General features: G+C 32.9%; 1 pseudogene across 1 annotated transcript; it reads right to left on the bottom strand.

The window, feature by feature from the left end:
* Positions 1-1,293: 1,293 nt before the first annotated feature.
* Positions 1,294-6,175, bottom strand: LOC111287733 (cellulose synthase-like protein D1; annotated as a pseudogene). The gene is made up of 8 exons (XR_016341885.1): positions 5,382-6,175; positions 4,056-4,486; positions 3,580-3,931; positions 3,239-3,264; positions 2,712-3,087; positions 2,330-2,443; positions 2,043-2,287; positions 1,294-1,813 (listed from the first exon to the last, which is right to left on the bottom strand). The product of XR_016341885.1 is annotated as a cellulose synthase-like protein D1 (transcript).
* Between the last annotated feature and the right edge of the window lie 20,697 nt (positions 6,176-26,872).

The following is a 26,872-nucleotide window of genomic DNA, read 5'->3' as shown; positions in this document are numbered from 1 at the left end:
TCCAATACAAGGCAAGGTTATCCTAGTGCCTCCACAGTTTCATTATTATTATTTTTTTTTATTGTTTTGTTAAGTTTGGTAAAAGTTTTGAGAACAAAACCCTGGCTCATGTGTAGATTTGGTGTTTTTAAGCTAGATACGGTCGTACCATACCAAAAAAAAAAAAACAAAGACAAAAGCTATACTTAATTTTTTACAAAAATCATATATGGGTTTGGTAAAAACCAAAAATTGTATTTTATATTTGATATGAAATAGATATAACATAAATACATAAATTGCCAAATCTACTCCTACAGTGACGATTTGTCCACGTTATTTAAACTTGATATTATTGCTATTTCTTTGCTATGAATGTTGGCCTTATAAATTATGACCCATCCTCTAGTGCCATTAGACTTTGAAGCATTTATTTTCTAGATGATTGAGTATCGGGGTTAAGTTGAAGTCAACATCTATTTGAAGGTTACTCTTATTGATCTCGATCTCACCGTTTCGTTTCTGCATTAGACACACTTTTTCTTAACTCTCACCAAATTCCCTGGTTTCTTTAGCTGTCTTCCCCCAATCCTTTCTCTTGCAGTTGTATATAGCTGTTGATATCAGAATGAGACTATTATGTCGGCATATTAGTCTTGATCATAAGTCATAACTGTTGCAAATGTAGGTTTAATGCCAATTGATGAAGAAATTTCATCTGGTATGTCTTTTTTATTTGCTGATCATTTCGTCTAATAGTAATCCAGGTTTAGAAAACCAAGCAGCAAAGGTTCTCAGGATTCTGTTATTTAAATTTAATGAGGTAATTTCCAAATCATTTAGCTTCCTTTTATCAAAATGAAGAGGTGAGTTGTTCGTATCTTTAGACTATGTAGATAATGAGTAATTGACTGGTAGAATACCTGGTTGAGTGGTCATGTCATGAATGGTGCATTAAAATGATAGGGTCACTAACTCATTGGTTACGATGAAAGGGGTGATTTACACAGTATTGTGTTGCATTCCCATTTTTTCTTTGGTTAACAACATTATGATGCTACCTTTTCATCAATAATTTCAGGCTATAAGAATGTAGCAGAATGTTTCATGTCAATTTTCAGTCTTCCCCCATCTTTCTTTATGCTCTTTTCTTCATAGGTGCTCACTGTAAGCTTAGTCTCTTGTTATTCTTTATAGTACATTAGCTGACTTGCTACAAGGTGGAAAATTTACAAGCTTTCTTTTTCTATAAATAAAAGGCATTAAAAAGTTAATCTAATTGAATTCGGAACTCAACTCAAATGGTTCATATAACTATCTTGTGCCACCAATGACCCAGAGTTGCTTATTTCGCCACCATTCCTCAAGGCCAATGCCCGACCACTTCACTTCAAGAAGGGAAATGAAGGTGAGTGTTAAAGTGACGATGAGGAGGTAAAAAAGGAATGCAACATTTAGGCCCTGGACAATGAACTTCCCTGAGAAGAGAGAAAGTGCTGGGAGGAAGCAGTAAGTAACGAAGAAGATAGAGGTGAACGGGTAGAAGCCAACATTAAGATATGTAATGCGTTGTAGGAACTTAAGGCGCCGAGTTGCAAGCAAAGGATTGTTTCTGGAGAAGAAGATTTCCACTGAACCAGTAGCCCATCTAAGGACCTGGTGAAGGCGATTAGTTAGGTTGATTGGTGCAGTTCCTTTAAATGCATCACGCTTTGTGACGCAGTATACAGACCGCCATCCACGATTGTGCATCCTGTATCCTGGCACCACATCCTCTGACACAGAGCCATAAATCCAACCTATTTTCCCTCCCCAATCGGTCTTATCTTCATACCTGACAGATGAAATAAAAAAAAAAAAAATCAGTCAAATTACAATGTATACAATTATATAACTTTTTCTTTGAAAATGGATGAAAATTTTGAATATGATCAACAAATTGATTGTTTTCAACCTTAATAATCATACAAAGTACATAAACAACACAAGCATAAACAAGTAAACAAAGCACATAAACAAAACAAGCATAAACAAGTAAAGGCAATCAGAAAGCAAGGGCGTACCAGCAGGAAATGACAGCAAACTGCTTCAGCAACAGTTGGTGCATCAAGCGGTTGGCGTGGAACAAGCAATGCACCTGGAGGTCGACCATTCTTCACAGAAGCATGATCAGCAAGGGGACGTCCTTGGAACTCAGCCACGGCTATGCTTTCTGCGAACATGATTGAATTACCAAACTTCTGGGGAAGGTGCAGGTCAGGATGCACATTTAAGGGCTGCGATTCATCATCTTCTGAATGTGGCTTAGCTGGAACATTTGGAGCTGGAGACTTGATTTGCCCAAACATGCCTAAATACTCACTTGCCCTTGGTGGATGGAATCCATGGAGTGCATAACGTCGGAACATGCATCCAGTTCCAACATACACCGGGCCTTGAAGACCATCAAGCGCTCTCATACTTCCTGTTGTGACCAAAAAGAGGTCAAAATTCAGTAAGAAGCCACAGTGAGAACTTGTAAGGTGAAAGAACAGTAAATTGAGTAGACGTCAAAAGTTTAGAGAGGATACCAAATTTAAAGTTTTCAGTACTAGCTACCACAAGGGAATCCATTGATTGTTTGATCCTATATAGTCAGTATTATAAAGAAGGTTATCCAAATTAAAATGTCTTCTATTTTTCTGGAAATCAAGCAGAGTATAAGAATAAAATATAGTAATTATGAACATTACCATCAAAGAAGACAGTGTTATGATTCGCATATCGATCTGATGGATCAATCCCTTCAAATTTCTGTGGAAACTGAATGTAACAAATGCGGTCACCGCCACGGTCCATCATGAAGCACATTCCTTCTTTTATGGATTGAGAATTATAGATGTAATGGTCACAATCCAAATTCAGTATAAATGGTCCATTAGACAGTATTGCTGAAGCTCTGACCAGTCCATTCATGGCTTCAGCCTTCTTGTTGTGGTCAAAACCTGGCCGCTTCTCTCTTGAAATGTACGAGAACATCGGTATCCTGATGTCTACCCCTGTGAAGTCCAACTTTTTCTCATCTGGATGACCCATCACTGGCTCATATTCTGGGACTTGACTCAACACCTATGACAAATTCCATAATTCAGGTTGGTACAGTTCAAAATTAAACAATCCTCAAAAAAAGAAATGTTTTCACAAAACTTGGTTTCATTAGTTTGATTAAAAAAGAAAAGTACCAATAAATTTCAAGGAAAAAATTATTCAGATTAATTACCTGCACAATTCCAACATGGTCTCCTTATTAGAAATAATTATTCAAATCCCGTAAGATATTTGTTCGAGATTTATTAGAGATATGTTTGAAATTTATTAGATATTATTTGATGGTTAATAAGACTTGCAAAAAAAAAATTCTAAGAGAAAAAAATTCTTAATAGGTAAGTTTGATATATTTTAATGTATATTTGTAATTCTTTACAACTAGTAGATCTTGTTTTTTATCTGTGCACATAAATCAGTTAAATCAAATCACGTTAAATTATTGTCTCTTATGTATTTGATTCATTATTTGATTAACAACTTGTATCAGAGCTATAGTGATCCCTAACACTCCCTCGGAATGATCAACAGTTGGATCGAACCATGTCCCAGGCCAGTGGGTTCCATCGGCCATCCAGGTGGCCTTCTCGACATTGAAATCTGGTGGCAGTGAGCCACCATTCTTCTCTTTGGCAAGCCTTTTCTCCTTCGTTGCCTCCCTGGAGTTGTACATATCACTCGTTTTACGTATGGCCTCAGGGAGATCATTGATCCTTACCTTGAACTCATCGTACTCTCTCTTGATCCAGCAGCGGTCCTTCACGAAATCAGGTCGTTTCTTATTCTTGGTTGGATCAGTTTTCAAGCTGAAGTAGCTGTCTGGATTCCTTGGCTCAATGTCATGTTTTCTGCAAAAAGGCACCCACAACTGTTTGTATATAATTAAAAAAAAAAAAAAAAGACCCGTTAAGCAAACTGATAAAAAAAAAAAAGACATAAATGGGTTTTATCATTGGAAAAAAAAATTGACATAAAAAGTAGTAACCATTTACCTCAGCAAAACGAACTGCCTCGGCCAGGGCCTCAGATGTGAGTATTGCACCACCATCATCTGAAATATAGCAACAGAGTTTTTCCACAGGATAGTTAGCAGCCGGGATGGATAAAATGGTGTTGGCAGTGACAAGGGGAGGTTCCTTTTCAGGGTCAGCGGTATAGACGAAGACGTCGACGCCGGATAGGTCCGAGAGGCCAGTTGGGTTGGAAGGGGAAGGCTGGTCAAACTTGTCACGGAGGGCAGCAAGGTCGGTGGCTCGGTTGATAGGATTCAGCTTAGGAAGGTTGTCAAGGAGCCAAGAAAAGGCAAACCAACACTCAAACAATCGAAATAGCTCAGAGCCACACTGCATCAGAATTGGGTTTCTCCAACGTCATGCGAGGAAAAGAAATAGAGCTACCAAACGGATCACTATCAACAATCTATTGATAGAGAGCGAAGGCCATCTTAACTATTCGTATGAAAATAAGTTAGGCAGGAGGTCCAAGGTATGGCATATTGAAACAAAAGAAATACGTATATTTAAAGAAATAAAAATTTAACTTTTTTTTTTAACAAATAAATGGTAATTTAAAGATAAAAAAACTTATCAATGCTAAAATGCTAAAATTTGAGTCCAAACTTATTATATAAATTAACAGTTAAGTTCATTTAATGCGAATCTTTGAAATAATAAAATGCATAGTTTTATTTTTATAGAAAATAATTATATTTGAATGTATATTGAATTTAACATTTTAATCAAATATATTTGCTATCATATGACTATGTTGTACCAAATAAAAATGTTTGACCATTTCATAATTTATAACACAAATATAAAGATTTTTAAATTTTTTTTAAAGCTTCATATTACTCATTATCAATTAAAAAGTGGTTGAAAGTTCTGCTTATTTGACTTCTTTCTATACATTTTAGTTTATTTTAGGACAACATAAGAAAATTGCAAAAGAATTTATTACACTGCACCTATAAACATTTTATTTTTACCTACTCATTATGGATATTGGCTTCTTCTTATGCTAATGGACCAAAGGGAACTAATATCCATAGGCCAAAAATGAAAAAAACTCGTATACTCCTCCACAATTTGTTGCAATTTGAGTTTATTCAAGAGTTTAACTCCTTTAAGAAGAGGAGCAAACACAATTTGTTTGATATTGATATACTACCTTAAATGAGCAAAAAGGCTTCATAATGTATAAATTGTTTGATACGAATCATCTATCAATAATTCAATTTAGATATAGTTTTTAATATATATATATATATATATATATATATTTATGAAAGTAGATGTCCAATTAAGTTGTGCAGCTGTAAGGGCTAAGAATGCCAGGCGGAACCTTAACCTTCCTAGTGAGTGGCTTCCATGGCTTGTCCCTAAAATCCGACATTGTAACTCCACCATCTGTTCCATATTGATCATCATCATCCTCTTGCCAAAACGCATTTCCAATCCTATACCTTGCTTTTGACTCAAACAGCCAAAGATTATGATCAAAATCCCCTGTCTGGCTCCTTAACAACATGGACTTATTATTCGCTGACTTCATTACTGACATCCTTCTATTTAATTTTGCCTCTCATCCAGGCTCGTTCACGCCACCTTCATCCTCTCCTCCTTGCCTACTTATCCGTTGTGAGTCTGAGGTGAACCGAGATGTCCCATATGTGACTTGTTGCCCATCAGGTTTAGAGTCGTTAGAGGGCCCTCACCCTGGTTGGTTATCGGGTGATGGTGGCATAAGAACAGTGTAATTGATATAGTCATTTTGGTTTGATAAATCACCAGAGATGTCTATAACATCGTCCCTGGATAAGCTCAACACTCGACCGCTTGATGTCCTGCGGGTAAATTTTACTGCATGAGGTGGCCGGCCAGCATTGGATGAAGATTTGTTTGGAATGGATGTTGCCATTTTTTATGTTGTTTTGATTTGCTTTAACTAGCTTATCCATGCGTGCTTTGTTTTAACATGTAAAATATATTTTTTCTTTGAATTATTTTCATGTTAGAACCAAAATCGGGAATAATGGAATAAAATGGAATTGCTTTTGTTGACGAGTCGAATAGTTTACAACATGATTTCTTTTTTGAGTTGAAGAAAGGAAACGGTGAAGAAATTTCGTTGACGAGTTGAATAGTTTACGACATGATTTCTTTTTTGAGTGAATGGTGCAACGAACTTTACTCCTTCACTTTAAGTTGGCCCTTTTAATTCAGTTTCTATGTAAATTTAATTCCCTCTATGTGTATAGTTCATTACTTGATAAGATGAAAAAAAAAAAATGATGGAAAATTTCTAATAGATTGAAACAATATTCACAGTTAGGAAAAAAAAAAAGAGCAATTCTATTTTGTTTCACATTAAAATTGGATTATTGGGAGTTAAATGTTGCTTTAATTTCTTGATAGTGATGGGTGTTCCACGTAACAAACAAACTTTGAAACAAACCCAGAAATCAAATTTGATAAATAAAAAAAAAAAGATCAAAGCTTAAACCCTCCAAATTTAAAACACTCACCAACTCATGAAAAACTGAAGCATGCCCTTTTATAATTCTGTTATTACTGTTTTTAGTCTATTTAAATAATTATTGGTTTAATTGGGCCGATTGTATTTTAAGTTAGAATCACGTTCTTAGCTCATTTGAGGATAGTCCAGATATTTCTAAATGTCACGATATTGTCTATTACTGACAATACAAATGAACAAAGCTGCAAGATTGTTAGGCATTCTAGGAAATCAAGGAATTCTCTCATCTTCATCCTTCTATCTTTTTCTAAATTCTTCTCTGGATTCTCTCTTGTACCATTGATTCAAAAGGACTTGCATCAGTGGCATCGGAGCTTGTTTCCTAGCATTGACTCTCCATGGCAGACAATGTTACCACTCGACTTCAGAAGGATATCAACCAAACTCAACTTCCTGTGGCTAAGTTGCAGGATATCAATTCATCGGCTAGAAAAACTATGGAGGATAGTTGGTGGGGTCTTCAATTAGAAATGAAGGAAGAGTTGTCTGGATGCTTGTTGGAGATGAAATTTGATTTCAAGAAGATGCTGATGGAGTTTTTAGCAGAATGAGATGTTAAGAGTCCTGGTGGGGAGACTCCTTGTATCAAAGAGTGCATTCCTTCAGACAGGGAACACCAATAATCAAGCTTAGAGTTCCCAGCAACCACTGACCTCTGAGTTATGATCATCTGAGATTTTTTAGGATGGAATGCCTGAACAGAGTATTTTAAGGGTTGGTATTTGAAAATGGAGCAGTACTTTAAAGCTGAGCATGCGCCTTAGGAGTCAAAGGTGAGGGTGGCTATGTTAAATCTGAAAGGAAAAACCTTTCAGTGGCATCAGCATTACTCCAAATCGCAAGGGGGTTTTGACGCTTCAGACGAGTTCACGGATGAATTGGTAAAACTCAGGCAAATAGGTACTATTGAACGGTATTATGAAGATTTCATTGGAATATTAAACCTGTTACAGCTTATTGATTCTTATGCCTTAAAGTGTGTTTGTTAGTAATATGAAGCGGGATATTTCTAAGTTTGTCAAACTTTTTAAACCTAGCAGCTTGAATCAAGCTTTACACTTGGCTAAACAGCTTGAATCCATTATTTATATTGTTCCTTAGAAAACACTTACAACTAACAAAAGCACCTAACCAGTTACAAACACTATCAACCAAAATCTTTTTACAAAACCACATATTTTACCTCTCTTACTACCAACTCCGAAAGCACCTTCTAATCCAAAATTCTTAAACCTCAACCATCCTAAGCCATGGGCTTAACCAACCTTAAAAATAACAGTTCCCACTCACTAAACAACCAAACTAAACCTATTTCGAAGAGACCTACACCCATGGAGATGAAAGAAAGGAGGAAAAAGGGACTGTGTTATTGGTGCTTTGCCAAATATGTCCCTGGGCACAAATGTATGAAATCTCAATTATACCAGGTGTTGACTGAGATTGTGGAGGATGAGAATGAATTAGAAGTCTTCTCTGATTCCTTGGACAATCTAAAAGTGTTGGCTACTGAAGCTGAAAGTAGTGAAGAGCCTGTAATTACATTACATGCCATTGTGGTACAACAGGTTATCGAACCATGAGGATACAAGGGGTCATTAATGGTCAACCAATAATTATGCTTAATGATTCGGGTAGTACCCACAATTTTATCGATATTTGCGCAGTTGTGAAGTCCTTGGTGTTGATAGCAAAATATAATGGTAGAAGAAAAGTTACTGTTGGTAATAGGGAAAGTTTATTAACTGAAAGAAATTTAATGTCAAGAAGTATGTTGGACAGAACAGAATGGAGATGTTAAAGCCAAATTTGTGATGTTACCTTTGAAAGAGTGTGATGGGCTTTTGGGAGTTCAATGGATGGTTACACTGGGACCCATTTTAAGGGATTTTCATAATCTTACCATGCAGATCATATGTGGGAAATCATGGAAACCGTTACAAGGGATTCAACCTGGGGGATGCAGCTGGTGAATGAAAAACAAGCTATGAAACTTCTGCAATCGTTGTTAGTACATAACCACTTAAAGCCCTGTACTTTACTGATATCTGAAGGTTGTCAGACTCAGCTGAATATGATTACCAGTTCACAGCAAGGAAATGTTTATGACAGCAACAAACTTCAGTAGCTACTACTATCTTATGAGACTTTGTTTGACCTACTATAGGTTTACCTCCTAATAGAATCCATAACCATAAAATTCTATTGAAGGATGAAAACCGGACTGTATGAGTCAGACCTTACAAATATCCAACCATCCAAAAGGATGGGTTAGAAAAAATGATTAAGGAGATGTTGGGCAATGGAATGATAAGGGACAATAACATCTCATTTGCTTCCCCTGTAATTACGGTTAAAAAGAATGATGGTTTATGGAGGTTGTGTGTGGATTACAGACAATTGAATTTGTTGACTATCAAGGACAAATTCCTTATTCCACTGGTGGAGGAGTTGTTAGATGAGTTGGCTGGTGCTCAAGTATTTTCCAAGCTCGATTTAAGGTTTGGATATTATCAAGTTCGTATGTATGAAGCTAACGGGCACAAAACTACATTCAGAACACATTAAGGTCATTACGAGTTCTTAATTATGCCCTTTGGTTTGACCAATGCACCTTCAACTTTTCAAAGCTTAATGAACAACATTTTTAAACCTTATTTGAGGAGGCTTGTGTTGGTTTTTTTTATGACATACTAATATATTCGCCTGAATGGAGTTCACAATTCAAGCCTCTCGAAGACAATTTTTCAGATTTTTAAACACAAGCAGCTTTACTTAAAAATGAGCAAGTGTGAGTTTGGGGCATAGGAGATTAAGTATTTAGGGCATGTCATTTCAGGAAATGAGGTGTCTATGTGTAAGAAAAAAATCCAATGCGTGCTGGATTGGCCATAGCCTGCTTCACTAGAGGAATTTCGGGGTTCTTCGAGCTCACTGGTTATTATAAGAGGTTTATTAAGGATTATGGAGAGATTGCCTTTAATTGATCTTTCTAGAAAAGAGGCTTGTGGGTGGAATGATGAGGCACAAGTTGCGTTTGATTAGCTCAAGTTGGCTATTACATTAGCTCCTGTCCTTACTCTCCTTAATTTTTCCAAAGACTTTGTTATTGAAACAGATGCTTCAGGGATTGGCACAAGGGCTGTGCTTTCGAAAGGAGGTAGACCAATATCACATCTCAACAAGGCATTATTAGTTAAGCATTGGGCAATGTCCATATATGAAAAGCAAATGCTTACAGTCCTTATAGCAATTAAGAAGTGGAGTACATACCTTATAAAGATACACTTTATAATTACAACAAATCACCAGAGCCTAAAGTTCCTCTTCAATCAACAAGCCATCACTCCAACTCAGCAGCTTTGGTCTCTAAGATAATGAGATTTGGTTATGAGGTAAAATATAAAAGAGGTGTTACTAATACCGTTGTTGATTTACTTTCCAGGAAGCCAAGGTAGCGAAAACCCAGTTTAATAGCTATGTCTACCTTGAAGACAATTTTGCTAGAAAGAATAAAGTAGACTTCGGTGTAGGATCAGCAGATATGGAAAATCCTTGCTGAGGTACAAACGTCTAACAAGGCCAATATTGAATTGTCTGGCATGAAGAATTGTTAAAAAGAAAAGGCAAAATTGTGGTGGGAAATGAACTCGAATTGTTGTTGGAACTTATACACTATTTCCCTGGTAGTCCCACTGCGAGTCATTGTGGAGTGCAAGCCACCATGAACTAGATTTCTAGCGTGCTTTATTGGAAAGGCCTGAAGAAACAAGTTAGAAGATTTGTTTGAGAGTGTTTTTATGCCAACAGCAGAAATATGACAATACAGCCAGCCCAGCTTACTTCAGCCACTTCCTATTCCTAAAAGAGTGTGGTCTGACATATCCCTTGATTTTATTGAAGGGCTTCCTAACTCTTATGGGAAGAATGCGATATTGGTGGTAGTTGACAAACTTAGTAAATATGCACATTTTATAGCTTTAGCTTATCCCTTTATAGTCTTATCAGTGTCTTAAGTTTTTATGGACCAAATTTATAGACTTCATGAGACGCCCAATAGTATTGTGTCAGACAGAGACAAGGTGTTTGTGAGTACATTTTGGCAGGAATTGTTCAGGAGCCATGGCACAATTTTGAACCACTTTACAGCTTACCATCCGTAGACCAATGGGAAAACTGAGGCAGTCAACAGATATCTTAAGACTTACTTGCATTGCATGACCAACGAGAAGCCTTGAGAGAGTAAATGGCTAGCCCTTGCGAAGTGGTGGTATGACATTAATTACCATTCTACCATTCACACCACTCCTATGGAATTATTTATGGCCAACCTGCTTCTGTTCATTCACCTTATTTAGTTGGAGACTCTTTGGTTGGTTCTGTTGATCTAAGTTCACAAGCTAGAGAGTCAGCTATTAACATGCTTAAGTTTTATCTTCAAATGGCACAAGTAAAAATGAAGAACTTGGCAGATAAAAAGAGGCCAAAGAGAGTTTAACATTAGTAATTGGATTTATGTTAAGTTACAACCCTATCAACAGAAATCAATTGTTAACAAGAGGTTTTTGATATTATCTGCTAAATATTTTAGCCTGATTCAAAATTTGGAAAACATTGGATAAGTTGCATATAAGTTATAACTTCCATCTGGCTCTAAAGTATATCCTACTTTCCATGTATCTCAGCTCAAAAAACATATGGTAGCCACTTCTACACAGCCTCAACGTCCTCTTATGTGGGGACAATGACACTATTTTTAAAGAACCTTAGTTGATTATCGATAGGAGTACTGGAAAAATGGGAAACAAAAACCCAAGATAGAAGTTTTAGTCCAATGGACTAACACATTTCCATACGATGCTACTTGGGAAGTCCTTTATGATCTACAACAGAAGTTTACAACCTTCAATCCTTGTAGACATGCATTTTTTATGAGAGTTTATATTTGATATGCTATCAATGTATAAATTTTATTTATTATTAATGAATCAAATGATAGCAACTCATTAATACACTAACAATGTATCAAATAATAATTATGTTATTATTGTTATTACTTTATTTAAGTAATTGTTGGTTTAATTAGGCCGGTTATATGTTCAATCAGGACCACGTTCTTAGCCCATTTGAGGATAGTCCAGATATTCCTACTTGTAACTGTATTATTTGTTACTAACATTAAAAGTAAGCAACGCTGCAAGGTTGTTAGGCATTCTCATAAATCAAGGACTATTATTATTGACAATATTTAATTTTTTGCCAAATTTGTAGACTACTAGTTTTTGAATGCATGTTGTCATAACAATTTTTTATCCAGAGGGACTCAATCGCTAGACTTGGTGAAAATTTTCGAAATCGCTACCAATATTTTTATAGGGTGTGATTAGTTACAAAAAATATCATCTTTTAGTAAAAATCTTAAATTAATTAAGAATTACTAAAAAAATTTTAGGTCTGTAAAATCAGAATTAGGTCCAAGAGTACGGTTACGAGTGAAGAAGGTATTAGCACTCTCACATCGTTCGTTCAAAGAACAGTACCAATTAAACATGTGTAGTCCTATAATTTTGATGACACGGTCTTTTAAATTTAATTTCTTAAAATTTATTTAAAAAATTTTTTTGTTGTGAAATTAGTATTATTATTATTGTTTTTATATTTTATAAATTCTCCAATGCTTTGACGGAATTTATAGAGAATCACTATTTAAAAAATATTTTGAGAAAATTGACAATTCACAAAATTCTAAATCTCGTCATAAGATATTTAATTTATTTGTTTTAAAAAAAAATTTTAGGAACATTCCAACTCTTCGATGAGTTTCTAAAATTTATTAAACAAATTTTAAGATTATCCCGACTCCTCGGTAAAATTCTAAAAATTTTGAACAAGTTTTAAGATCATCTCAACTTTTTGACAAGATCTTAAATAAATTCATTCTTTTATAATTAAAGGAATTTATTAATTAATTTTTATTATGATTATTTTAACATTTTTTATTTTTAATTATTTTATTATTATAAAAAAAATTTAGATTATCTCGACTCATCAGTGAAATCTAAATATTAATATCTTGCTTGTATTAAAGAAAATCGAACTCTTCCAATTTTTTATTTTTTAGATACTCAAAATATCAATTATTATTATTTTTTCATTTTTATTTTTTATTATTGTTTTATATTGTCTAAATCAATCTTTATTCTAGTAATTTGGATTATCCCAACTCTATGATGAAATTAAAAATTATTTTTACTTGCAATAATTAAAGAAAACTAAACTCTTTTAGCTTTCTTTAAAAATTACATTTAAAAGATTCATTTAAATAATTTATTTTTATTTTTATTTATCATCTTTTATAATTTATTATTTTTTTAGCAAAAATTATTTTTTAAATTATCTCAACACTTTGGTGAAATTTAAATAATATTTTTACTTGTAATAAAATTTTATTTTCATTAAATAGTCATTATTATTAATTTTTTTCTACATATTATATTTTTAAGTCTTTATGTTATTTTAAGTTTGTTTTTTTTTATTTTATTTATTTGTTTCTAAATAATTATTACTAGTAGTAATATAAAATAACAATAATAATAATAAATAATATCATAAAAACAACATAAAAAAATAACATAAAAATCAACATAAAATAAATCAAAATCAAAATCAAAACAAAAAATAAAAACAAAAAGAAAAGGGAAAACCTATAAAATGGGTCAGGTTGGCCCACGGGTCAGCACGCAGATCATGTGCGGGTCGAACTCGGTTCAAACGTCCAAAACGACGTCGTTTTGAAATGCCTATAATAAATAGGCTAAAATCAATTTTTTCTTTATTTTCTCTTTGCCTTTTCTCTCTTTACCCAGAACTTCTCTCTCTAAAAAAACCCAGCTCTTATGCTGGCTACCGTGGAGCCTAGTTTCGGTTGGTCGTCATCGTGCACTGGTGGCTAGAATCTTCAACAGCGTCAAAATTTTGAAAGATCCTTAGATTCTTGTGGCTAAAAAATTCAACGGTCATCGAAAAATTCAAACTTTTTTAGATTTCGGTGTCGAAAAATTCAACAATCATTAAAAAATTTAAACTTTTCAAGTTTTGGATAACCTAAAAAAAAATTCAAAAATTCTCAAAAATTCCTCCAATGATCCTTTTATTTTCTAAACACTTTTTCAAGCCTAGATTTTTCAAAAAAAATCTCAAACTTCCTAGATCTTCAAATTTTATTCTCAGAGATTTTAAAATTTTTTTTTGTTTTCTGTTGGTTCCTCCAAGAGGACTGTGATTTGTTTGTTTTTGCAGAATCCCTAGATTTTCCCCCTTTGTTCTTCCTGTTTTGTTTCACATAAATTAGCTCTATTGTAGAGCTTTTGGAATTTCAAATCCCAAATCTTCTTGGATATTTTTGTGGAAAAGTTGGAGGTCTATCTGGTGACTTTTGATCATCGAATTTCATGCTGCCAAGTTAGGTAGTGTCATGAAGAAAAAATATCACTCTGGTAGCTTGATTTCAGCTGCCAAAGTTGAAATCAAAGATTTATTTTTTACTTTTTTTATATTTTTAAAAATAATAATAATATAATAATAATAATAATATAAACAAAAATCACAATAGTCAAAATTGGTGTCTACGACTGCCCCTCTTTGCTTATTTATGATAATCAGAAATAAAGCAAAGATAAAAAGACACCAATTTTATTTAGGTAAACACATACAAAAAATAAAACATTAAACATAAAGTTTTTTTTTTTGAAAGAAAATTTTAAAGGCTCCTCTAAACAGAAATTATGAAACTTTAAATTCAAAAAGCTCCTCTAACCAGAGGCAACGAACTTTAAATGATAAAAGTGTTCTTTTAACCAAAAGCAATAAACTTTAAATGTTAAAAAGCTCTTCTCACGAGAGTCAACAAACTTTAAATTCAAAAGTGCTCCTTTAACCAAAGGCAACAAACTTTAAATGTTGAAAGGCTCTTTTAACCAAAGGTAACAAACTTTAAATGTTAAAAAGCTCCTCTCAGCAGAGGCAACAAACTTTAGATTCAAGAGCTTTTTTAATCAAAGGCAATAAACTTTAAATGTTGAAAAGCTCCTCTCACCAGAGGCAACAAACTTTAGATTCAAAAGTACTCCTTTAACCAAAGGCAACAAACCTTAAATGTTAAAAAGCTCATCTCACCAGAGGCAACAAACTTTAGATTCAAAAATGCTTCTTTGGTAGATTATGCCATTTGATTTTATAAATCATGCCTAATTTTAATAGAGTCCTTTGACCAAAGGCTCTTAAAATTAAATTAAAAAGCTCCTATGACTAGAGGCAACAAACTTTAAATTCAAAAAACTAAGAGGCAATGGTATTTGAAAGATTTCTCTAAATAGAAGGTTCACATCTTTCCTATTTTTGACTTTTTCTTTTATTGGTCTTGGATTGTCCTAGACCCATACATCCATTATGTCACATGTGTGCATGAATAACATTTTCATTTTTTTGCAATGCCATGCAATGAATGTTGATCATGATGCGAATGTACTCATTATGCAAATGAAAATGCCATCTTTTTTTTTGTCATTTTTTTTTAATTCTTAAAATTTCTTAAGGTTTGTTTCCTTTCTTCTTCTTTTGAATCCCATGTATTTTAGTAGTTGATTAAGTTCAAATAAAAAAGATTTCTCTTTATATCCCATATTCAATGTCTACCATTTTTATGACTTATAGGCCTTCATTCTCATTGACCTTTGTTTCTTACTATTTTGCTTATGATTTTAAATCTCCTTAAAATAATGTATATGTCTTTTATGGTCCTTGTTATTCTTTCATCATCTTTTGAATTTCACGACAATTATATAACATATTGCACATTTTTCTTTTTAATGAGAAAGACAAAAGGAAAGATAAACAAAGTGGTATTTTATTTTGATAAAAAGGAAAAATGTATATAACAAGGACAACAAGTAATCACATAACAAATATTTAGATTATCATGAACTAATTCATCATGGATTCTTTTCTGAAGACTCCTGATTGGTGCCCTTGACTTTTCAAAAATGCAACAAACCAAGCAAGCCAAAACTAATGAGATCTTCTAACGCATATTGAGAATTGACCCACTCTATTCACTATCCTCTTTTTATTTTTATCTAAGTTACCCTTTCAGATTTTCAACTCAGATATCTTTTCAATTCATTTTATTTTATTTTTTAAGCATAATACTTTTTTACTACATCGACGTTGACTGGATTTGGTAAATCATCTCCATCCATTCTTGCTAAAAATAGTACCCCATCAGAAAAAACTTTTTTCACCACATATGGGTCTTCCTAATTAGGAGTTTATTTTTTTTTTGAGGATCCAGTTGATTAGGAAGAATCTTCTTCAATACTAATTCTCCCTCTCAAAATTGTCATGGGTGAACTTTTTTGTCATGAGTTCGCATCATTCTTTTTTGATACAGTTGGCTATGACAAAGTACAGCTAATCTGTTTTCTTCAATGAAATTCAATTTTCATATTGAGCATGAACCCACTCAGCTTCTTTTAACTCAACTTCTATAAAAACGTGCAAGGAAGGAATTTCAACTTCAATGGGCAACATTGCCTCTATCCCATATACCAATGAAAATGGTGTAACTCCGTAAATGTGTGAATCGAAGTTCGATAACTATGTAATGTAAATGATACTTTTCATGCCAATCTTTATACATATCTGCCATCTTTTCAACAATTCTCTTTATGTTTTTATTGGTCGCTTCAACTGCCCCATTCATTTTTGGACGATAAGGCACTGATTTATGGTGTTTCATTTTAAACTAAACACAAACCTTAGTCATCATTTTATTATTCAAATCAAGAATATTATCCAAAATGATCTTTTCTGAAAGGCCATATCGACATATGATCTCTTTCTTAATGAACTTACAAACCACCATTTTTGTCACATTAGTATATGAAGCTACCTCTACCTATTTCATAAAGTAGTTAATCACCACTAAAATGAATCGATGTCCATTTGAGGCTTTTGGTGTAATGGGCCCTATCACATCCATTTCTCATATAAAGAAAGGCCAAGGAGTTGACATAACATGTAAGGATGTTGGAGGAACTTGAATCTTGTCTGCATAAATTTGACATTTGTGACATTTTTTAGTATAGTTAATACAATCTTTTTCCATTGTTAACCAATAGTATCCTGCTCTCATTATTTGCTTAGTCATCATGCGATCGTTTGTATGAGTTTCACAAACACCTTCATGAATTTCTTCTAGCAACTTTTTAGCTTCAACAGTATTCACACATTTCAATAATGTTTGGTTCCAACTTCTCTTATATAAAATTTTTCTATCTAGAAAGAAACCCATTGACAATCTTTTCAAAGTTCTTTTATCATTCTCTGATATGTGCTTTGGATATTGTTGATGTTTAACATATTGTAATATGTCAAAATACCATGGTTTTTCATTAACCCCTTCTTCAACATTTGAACAGTGAGTTAGTTTCTCTTGCAAGCTCAATTTGATGGGTTGGATTTTAATATTTTCATTTAATTTGAACATTGTTGCTAATGTAGCCAAAGCATCAGCCATCTAATTCTTTTTTCAGGGTAAATGATGAAACCAAATACTCTCAAATTCTTGATCAATTTTGATATATACTTTTGGTATAAAATCAACTTTGAGTCTTTGGTTTCCCATTCTCCTTACAATTGGTATATGACCAAAGTGGAGTCTCCATAAACTTTTAATACATGGGCTTTCCTTTTAAGAGTAGCTTGAAGACCTAGAACACATGCTTCATATTCTGTCACATTATTAGTGCAATCAAAATTTAGTTTTGTAGTGATTAGGTAGTAATCACCTTCTAGAGATATCAAAACTACTCTTATACCATGCCCTAAAGCATTTGATGCACCATCAAAATACATCTTCCATATATCTTCATTATACTCTCCGTTATCTATGTGCAATACAGACATTAAGTCTTCATTTGGAAAATCAAATGTCACAGGCACATAATCTTCATGGGCGTATTTTGGAAGAAATTTAGCAATAACACTTTCTTTGATTGTCTTTTGGGGACACATATACAATGTCATATCAGAAAGTAAAACTTTCCATCTTACTATTCTTTTTGACAATGAAGGCTTCCTAAATATGTACTTGATTAGGTCTAATTTTGCAATAAGCCAAGTGGTATGATACAACATGTATTGTCTGAGCCGACGAGCTGTCCAAGCTAGTGCATAACATATCTTTTCTAATGGTGAATACTTTTACTCGTAATTAGTAAACTTTTTGCTCAGATAATAAATGGCTTGTTCTTTCCTTTTTGTTTCATCATGTTACCCCAAAACACATCCTATTGATTTTTTATGCACCGTCAAATACATGATAAAAAGTCTTCCAAAAATAAGAAGCATTAATATTGGTAGGTTTGATAAGTATTATTTAACTCTTTCAAATGTCATTTGACAATCTTTATCCCATTCTCCTAACCCATGTTTTTGAAGAATCTTAAATATGAGATCACATTTTGTTGTAAGTTGAAAAATGAAATGAGCAATATAATTCAATCTCCCTAAAAATCCCTAATTTTTTTTTGCATATGCGAAGGTGGTAGCTCTTAGATGGCACGTATCTTATCTAGATCCACCTCTATTCCTCTTTTACTGATAATAAATCTCAATAATTTTTTTAAGGTTACACCAAAAGTGCATTTAGCTGGATTAAGCTTAAGTTGAAACTTTTTTAATCTCTTAAATAACTTTTTAAGATTAGTCACATGATTTTCTTCTTTACAAGATTTGGCAATCATGTCATCCACATACACCTCTATTTCTTTATGCATCATATAATGGAATAGAGTTACTATGGCTCTTTGATAAGTTACCTCAGCATTTTTCAAACTAAAAGGTATGACTTTATAGCAAAATGTTTCCCATACTGTCACAAAAGTAGTCATTTTCATATCTTCTTGTGCCATTTTAGTTTGATTGTAGCCTAAAAATCCATTTATGAATGAAAATAGAGAGTGCCTAGCAGTATTATCCATTAGAGTGCCAATGTGAGGTAATGGAAAATTATCCTTTGGACTTGCTTTATTCAGATCTCGATAATCAACACGCATTCTCACTTTGTCATTTTTCTTAGGTATTAGAACTGTATTAGCTACCCATTCGAGATATCTGGCCACTTCTAAGAATCTTACATCAAATTGTTTTTTCACTTCTTCATTTATTTTCAACAACATTTCAGGTTTCATCTTTCTCAGCTTCTGTTTAATTGGTTTGCACTCAGGCTTCAAGGGTAACTTATGCACTACAATTTTAGTATCTAGCCTCGGTATATCTTGATATGACCAAGCAACACATCTACATAATCATGTAGTAACTTTATCAACTCCTACTTTTATTAATGATGACATCAAAGTACCAATCTTAATTTTTTTTTTAGTTTCTTTATCCTCCAAATTAACAACTTTAGTGGCTTCTTGATGAGGCATGATTTGCTTCTTTTCTTGCTCTATTAATCTCAATAATTCTAAGGATATTGCTTGGTTTTCCACATTCTCTTCATCATCGAGTTCACCAATATAAATAAAATTTTCAAAATCAAATCCTAGAATACTGCCATGATGATCTTCATATTCATTATTTAGATACATGAAAATAAGTGAAATGGACAAAATGTAGAAGGATGTATAGTAATACAAGGAATTGAAATGAAAAAGGCAAAAGAAATGGACAAATGTACTACGCTTGTCATTTATTGAATTGAAAATAAAAAAATAAACACTCATAAAACATTTAATGCTTTTAACAAAAGCATTTAGATTAGGTTCAACACATTACTTTGAAAAAAATTTAAAAATAACAGGTAGCTCTTCAACATACCAATTTTTCAATTTTGCACCAGGAAGAGTAAGATAAACCCATGGACAGCTTGATCTTTGTTCCCTTTTTCTTTATTCACTATTTGTATTAAAAATTCAGCAAAGATATCTTCCAACAATGGTGTAAATTTTTTCTTCATGTTTCCTGTTACATCTGAATAGATATAGCAAGTTGAGATGAAAGTCTCATAAAGGGGATAAGATCGGCCTTCAGTTTCTACTTCTTACCTAAAAAAATGAGCCAACCTTTTTCTCTTTTTTTCTCCATGAACTTCATTCTTCTTTTTTGAGTTGGCTTGTATCCCAACTCAAATCGATCATCATTTTTAGGCATCATCCATGGTCATTGTATTCTTTGCAAGTCAACACACTTGTTGTTCTTTCCCTACCACTTCTTTAAGGGCCATCTTAGAAGCTTTAAATAGACATGGAATAAGCATTTTTTATCTGTCACCCACATAAGTTGCATTAACAAATTCAAAAGATCTGAAAGAACATTCTATGGCTTCTTTAGCTGCTTCAACTATAATACAGTAAAAGTTTAGTCACCAACAAATCTTCTTCACCAACAATAATGACTACCTTTTCATCAATTATAAATTTTATCTTTTGATGCAGAGTAGAAAAAATATCTCTTGCCATGTGAATCCATGGTCTTCCCAAAAGACAACTATAGAAAGGAGTAATATCCATAACTTGAAAAATTATATCAAAAGTACATGGTCCAATTTGGATTGGTAGCTCTATATCGCCTATCACTTCACAATGAGTCCCATCAAAAGCCTTCACTATTATATGACTCGTCTTTATGTAAAATATGTTAACTAGCAATGTAAATAGTATAGTCAAAGGCATGACATTCAAAGAAGTTCCATTATCAATGAGCACCTTTGCCAATGTATAATCTTTATATCTTGTGGAGATATGCAAGGCCTTAGCATCATTTTTACCATCAGGTGGAATTTCATCATCATTAAATAATATAAAATTTTTCACTATGATATTTCTCACTATGCGATCAAGTTTTTCCACAGATATATTATGAGCTACATAAACCTCGTTGAGTTCTTTAAGCAAAGCATTTTTATGAGACTCAAAATTTAACAACAGCGAGAGCATAGAAATTTGAGCTGGTAAGCGATTTAATTGCTTTACCACACTATATTCACTGTGCTTAATAAGTGTCAAGAACTCACAAGCCTTTTTTTTTTTTTATAACCAAATTTTTACATTCTCAATTTAGGATTAGGGCTAGGTGAGTCTCTCAATCATTGGGTGATTTATCTTCTTTCTTTAAGCTCGTACCCCTTCTTTCACTTTTTCTTTTCATGCTTTTTCAAGTGTTTTTATGGTATAGCACCGCCTATTTCGAGTTATGCCTGCTACACCAATTATGTTTATTACGCGTACATCACATAAGCTATATTGAAGAGAACCATTATCCAAACCTTGTGATATGATATTACAATCATATTTCCAATGGACTGCTTTATCCGATTTGTACGGGAATAAGTAAAGGACCTCAATTGTCACCTTTGGCATAGTTAAGCTGGTTCACCAATTTTAACATTCAATTTTTCATCATAAAAGATTGTGACAAGCTCAAAATTCATATAAACTGGCTTATTAACCTTAACACTTGATTTCTCTTCATAGAAGAGAGTAACAGGCTTAAAATTTATTCGGTAAAGCCTTTTTTTGGATAAGTCTCCTAGCACAACATTCATTGCACTTTTTTCATGTTCATCATAAAATTCAACCAAAAAAGAATCCATTATTCTCAGCAACTCTTGTCGAAATGCTTCACAATCTTAAAGCGAATGACCAACTATCCTCATATGAAATTCACAAGTGTGATCTGAATTATATGTAAAATTTCTATTATCTAAGTTTTCAAGTATTGGATGAATTATATTTGCTTTCATAAAGGTAGCAAATATTTCATTCATAGAGGTTCTGATCTCGTTTACTTCTCTTTTAATATTCTAAGTTGTCTCACTATTTAAAGCATTTATTGATCTTCCATCATGACTAGGTAATAGATTGGCCTCCACACTTGGTCCAGCCTTAGTTGTGAAATTTAAAATTTTATTATCAATTAGGCTTTGGACCTTACGTTTGAAAGCTATACAATTTTCCAGAGAATGGCCTTAAATTCCATAATGATAATCACAAGAAGCTTTAGGATCATACCACTTCGGATATGGAAGTTTCAAAGGCTCTATGGGTTGTCAAGCCATCAAGTGTTTTTGGAATAATTTAAAGAACAATTCTGTGTATGTCATAGGAATTAGATCAAATTATTGTTGCTCTCGATTATTTTGAGGTTCCCTTCGATTATAGTCTGTGGTATTTGACTGAGGAGAAGGTCATGGTAAAGGTGCTCAGAGATGAATATTAGCTTGAAAAGTAGGTGTCTGGGTTTGCACTAGTTGGTAATAGCATAAATTTTGAAAAATGTTGGAAATGATTGGGTAAGAAGGTTGGTATACAGGATATGAGTGGTATGAGATAAAAGGTCTTAGTTTTGGTTTTTTAGTGGTGACAGCTTGCACTTTTGCTTTTTTCTTCTTGGATGGTCCTTATTTTTTTGATCTAGAAACATCAACTCCATCAATCTTTTCATTTTTAATGGCATTTTCTATTATCTCTCCCATAATCACTATATCAGCAAAGTTTTTATGGCATGACCAATGAACCTGTCATAGTACGGTGCTCGAAAGGTATTGATGAATAAAATAGTTATTTTTTTATCGACGAGAGAAGGTTGAACCTGAACGGTAATATCTCACCATCTCTGGACATATTTTTTAAAATTTTCATTAGCTTTCTTTTCATGTTTTACAAAGATAGTCTATCTAGAGCTATGTTTATGACATGTTTATATTGAGTAATAAATTCTTTGACCAGATATTTCCATGAATGAATACGACTTTTGTCTAGTTGAATATACCATCTAGCAGCTGATCCAGTAAGACTATCCTAAAAACAATGGATAAGTAACTTGTCATTATTTGTATGCCCAGTCATTTTTCGACAGAACATAGTGATATGTGCCTGAAGGCATGTGGTTGCATCATATTTTTTAAATTCTGATACTTTAAACTTTTGGTGGAATTATCAAATCTGGAACCAAACTAAGTTTACTAGTATCACTTGTACCAAAAATATTTACACCTTCAATAGCTCGTTGCCTTTCTTTTAAGAGATCTAACTTCTATTGTGCCTTTGTATTCTCATATTGTTCAGGTGTGCCTTTCTTTAGTTTTTTTTATTTCTTTGGGTCATTTAAATCTGGAATCCTAATGGGCTCAACATGACTTGCCCTAATATTTAAACCAACATGTCCTTGACTAATGATTGAACCATGAAGGGAGGTAAATTAAATTGAGCATGTTGCTGCCTTTCAGGCTATGTCATTTATAGATGTGTTTGATGAGAGGTTTAAGCATAAGGTGGAGTAAACCCTGGTGGATACACTGAATTTTCCCTATCACTGGTATTTTCTTAGGCTTGAAGCTCTTTTTTAGTGGTCACTTCTTTAGCTACCCTTTTTCTTTTGTTCATTTTCCTTATCACATCCATTATTACAGCTATCTCTTTTCGGGTCTCTTCTTGAGTTTTAGTCATTTATTCTATCAATTTTTGTTGAGACCTAATCATTTGCTCTTGCATATCAAATTGAGCTTTTTCTATCTTTTCTATTCTTGATGCCTACTCACTTTTCATGATCTTGACTTATGAACGAGTATGGTAATGATGATGAGTGGTCTGATCTAGGTTTTTTGAAGGCCTAACTATTTTTGCACCTAATTTAGTTAAAAAAAAACTCTTAAGATTTGTTATTTTGAGGCATCTTTCTTTTAGTCATGATGAATTTTTTTAAATGAAATACATATATGATGCATAAATACATGAATAAAAAGGATGTGTTTATTATATATCCAATATTTATAAAAGATTTTAAGTCTGAACTTGAACCACCATATCATAAGTTCATATTATCTTTACTAAATACTTCTTTCATTATAAAATTTTAAAATAAGTGCCCTACATGCTTGTACTGCTCATAAGCACTATCTAGAAAATTGATCAAGCGTTGGCTGTGCTATCTTGGATAAACTTTTTCCTTTACTTGTTTAGCTTTTTAGGCCATGTCTTTTACTTTGAAGCTGACTTCTCTTATCTGTTCTACTAGACGAGTGGCTTAAAATTCTTTCAACTAATATTCTTCTTTTCAATACTGTGCTCTATGTTCAAATTGATCGTGTTCCTCTCTTAAAACTTGAATGGCTTCACATCGATAATGCATTTACTGTTTTAAGTAATCTATGAGACCATATAGCATCTTTTTTTTCACAGACTGACTAAGCTTTTTTTCCTTACATAACAAATTGGTCTGAAGTTGTTTTGTGTTCTTTTTGAATTCTTCAAGCTGTGTGGTCATTGTGGTGACGGTCTTATGCCAATCAGAAATCTTTTCTTGTTCTCTTTCAAGGCTTCGGGACTTTACTTCACTTTTATCATTATCTTTCCACTCATTAATTTCATATTGAAGCTTCTTCTTTTTAAGCTCCCATATTTTTTTTTCTTTTTCAAATTTGTGCTTCATAGTCTTTATATCTTTAGGAATCTTTTCACAATAAGTGTCTTCTTGGTGGCATGGTCTATTTTTTTTAGGACCAACTTTGCTTATGACCTATTGACTTCTTCATATCAAATATTCAAATGTGACTTTGTTTGTATATCCCCCACAATCTACTCTCCAAGTCTGTTTCCTTTCTTTGATAATCTTTTTTACTTTTCCAAGAAATTCTGATTCCTCAAAAAAGAATTCTAATTCTTGAAGCCCATAAGTCATTGGAACAAATTTCTCTAACCCTAATTATCAATGAACCAGTGCCGAAGCATAGCTTATACCTCCCCACGCTCCTAGAAGTGGAACCCATGGCTTGTCACCATACTTGTATAACATGGCTTCTCATGGCATCCATGGAATTTTCCATATAACATAAGCACTAGTAAGATTTTGCAAAGTCAATACCCATTCTTCCTTAGCCTTTAATTCTGACCACTCAACATTGCAACATTCTTTAATTGACCTACTTTTGTTACTATAAGTAGGTTGAAATTTACCCATGGGATGTTAAAGATAACTTTTTACCCAAATGTAAAGTAACTATACATATCCTATAAAGTGTCATCATCTTCTTTGACAGTGATTCAATGATCTAAAGGTCTCTGCTAGTATAGAAGGAACAAGATTGATCTTATTGTCCACCTACTCGAGAAAGTCAATCAATGATACCTCAATGTGCCCCAAAACCTTTGAAAAAATAATCAAGCCATAAATTGCCAAAGCTATCATTCTCATGCCTTGTTCATCCTCTAAGTGTTTGATGATGTAATCACGTAAGATTTCCCACGGGATGCAATCACTTTTACCTTTTGTTTGGAAATATGAGTTCATATTTTGAGTAGGGACCTCCATCATACAGGCAAGTTTTTTTTTAGATCTAAGTTTTTGACCTCGCCAATAGATTTTATCTAGATTAGAGAGATGCAACTATAACAATGTAGTATACTTTTCGATCGTCAGGGTCATATCTATTTCATTGAATATGAAACATCTGTATGAAGGGTCCCAAAATTGAATTAAAGCTCTTATCAACTAATTTTCTGTAGACATTTTAGGCAGTGAAGCAATATGACCATATTTTTCCTCGAAAGCCATCTTCCTAGAAGTGGTTACATGACGTCAGATCTCAACCAACTTAGAGATGTCATTTTGTTAAAGTCCCAATTTGATTTCTTCAGGTAAAATTTCTTGTTCGGATTCTTTCAAACAATTTCCTATTCTACTTTGGGCTTCTAATGATAGAGTTATCACCACATTTGTCTCTTCACACATAGTGGGCTTTAAAGTTGAGAACATCTGATTGTGTTTTCGAAGCAAAACTGAAAATCTTCTTATTGATATTGGCATATTGATAAGCACATCCTATATTCAAATGTGTATGATGATGCATGATCATGAAACAAAAGGAAAACAAAATAAAATAGGGTTAGTAATCATATTAAAATAAATATTCTCTTATATGTCCTAATTTAAGGTATAATCTACAAAAATGTTATGACCCTATCTAAAGTTGGTTTCTTAAGTTTCACTATATGCATGGTTTGGTAATTAACACAGGCTAAGAGGTTCCCAAATTGATCCTCATTGTCATCCACTCTGGACGAGTAAGGCCTCCAATCCTCACCCATAATGGGCTACCAACGAAAATGGTTCAACTTGAGTGAAAGTATTTCGCTAGCCCAAGCAGAGGATTATAGCCTCACGAAAACGTAGGTACTATACTCCTTCCTAAAAAGGGACAGATTTGGGAACCCTGGTATAGAGCTTATGCATGAATGTAAATGTGCACATGTGTGAGGTAATGTAACAATTATTAATAAAATTAACAATATAATTAGCAATAATATAAAATAATAACATATCAAAACTAAATGAAACAAAAAAAAAAATCAAATTTTGGATGATGCATGTTTAATTTTTGGCTTGACTCTCAAAAGTTTCGAGTGGAGTTGCCAAGCTGTCATAACGATTTTTTGTTTGGGGGGACTCAATCGTTAGACTTGGTGAAAATTTTCAAAGTTGCCAGCAATCTTTTTATAGGGTGTGATTGGTCACCCAAAATATTATCTTTTAGTAAAAATCTTAAAATTAATTAAGAATTACTAAAATAAGTTTAGGCTTACGAAATCAACGTTAGGTTTAGGAATATGGTTACGAGTGAAAAAGATATTAGCACCCTCACATCGCTCGTTCGAAGAACGGTACCAATTAAACATATGTAATCCTATAATTTTAATGACATGGTCTTTTAAATTTAATTTCTTAAAATTTATTTTAAAAAATTTTTTGTTGTGAAATTAGTATTTTTTTTTTATTTTATAAATTCTTCAACGCTTTGGTAGAATTTATAGAGAATTACTATTTAAAAAATATTTCGAAAAAATTAACCATTCACAAAATTCTCGAAATCTCGTCATAAGATATTTTATTTATTTGTTTTAAAAAAATATTTTAAGAATATCCCGACTCTTTAGTTAGTTTTTAAAATTTATTAAATAAGTTTTAAGATTATCCCGATTCTTTGGTAAAATCTTAAAAATTTTGAACAAATTTTAGGATCATTTCAACTTTCAATTTCAAAAAAATTGGTAGCAACTATATTTTTACATCTAGTGATTCAATTTTTAGACTTACATGCTATGATAATTCCATAATTGCTTTTTCTTTCTTTAGACATATTTTACATCTTGAATTATTTTTATTTATAAGCTCTTTTATCCTTTTCCACTCAAATTCTTTTTGCAACAATTTATAA

Source organism: Durio zibethinus, chromosome 4 (assembly GCF_047325235.1).
Source record: "Durio zibethinus cultivar Kanyao isolate XHJ-2024 chromosome 4, ASM4732523v1, whole genome shotgun sequence".
In the NCBI taxonomy this organism is placed as follows: domain Eukaryota; kingdom Viridiplantae; phylum Streptophyta; class Magnoliopsida; order Malvales; family Malvaceae; genus Durio; species Durio zibethinus.
This window is presented reverse-complemented; position numbering and strand designations above follow the sequence as displayed.